General features: G+C 43.6%; 1 non-coding gene across 1 annotated transcript; it reads right to left on the bottom strand.

Annotated features, from left to right (window-relative positions):
* Nucleotides 1–208: 208 nt before the first annotated feature.
* Nucleotides 209–346, bottom strand: LOC119933862. Its single transcript, XR_005452732.1, has one exon. It is a non-coding gene; the product is annotated as a small nucleolar RNA SNORA7 (small nucleolar RNA).
* Nucleotides 347–629: the final 283 nt, after the last annotated feature.

Raw genomic sequence — 629 nt, 5'->3', positions numbered from 1 at the left:
TTAGTACAGTGCTCTGCACACAGTAAGCGCTCAATAAATATGATTGAATGAATGAATGAATGAATGAATTGTTCTGGTAGAGTATCCATAGAGTTTTCTTGGTAAAAATATAGAAGTGGTTTGCCATTGCCTCCTTCTGTGTGGTAAACTTGAGATTCTGATCTTGACTCTCTCCCATGCTGCTGCTGCCCAGCACAGGTGAGTCTTGACTTGTAGCAGATTGCCTTCCACTTGCTAACCACTGCCCAAGCTAGAAATGGAACGGGTTGGCCTCTGCTTCACTCGCCTTCCCATAGTCAAGACTGGTAGAGGACTGGAAACTCTCCAGGTGTGACCCTGAGAGGCTGCTGCAGCTGCTAGCTATCTATTTTTCCACATATAATTGTATCTACCTCATGGAATATCTTAGGTAGCTCTTCATTTTATTAACTTCACCACTGATTTCATAGCCCAGCGGCATTCCCCTACTCAGAGCGGTGGGACCAGAATCCAGTTGTCCAGATCCCTGGAGCTGAGTTCTTTCCATTAGCCCAATAAGACCGCATTTATGCTTCCTTTAGAACAAACTGCAGCTTACTCAAATACTTCACTGTTTTTCTTTCTTCCACATATCCTCTAAATCAATGATA

The sequence above is a fragment of the Tachyglossus aculeatus genome, chromosome 10 (genome assembly GCF_015852505.1).
Source record: "Tachyglossus aculeatus isolate mTacAcu1 chromosome 10, mTacAcu1.pri, whole genome shotgun sequence".
NCBI classification, from domain to species: Eukaryota; Metazoa; Chordata; class Mammalia; order Monotremata; family Tachyglossidae; genus Tachyglossus; species Tachyglossus aculeatus.
This window is presented reverse-complemented; position numbering and strand designations above follow the sequence as displayed.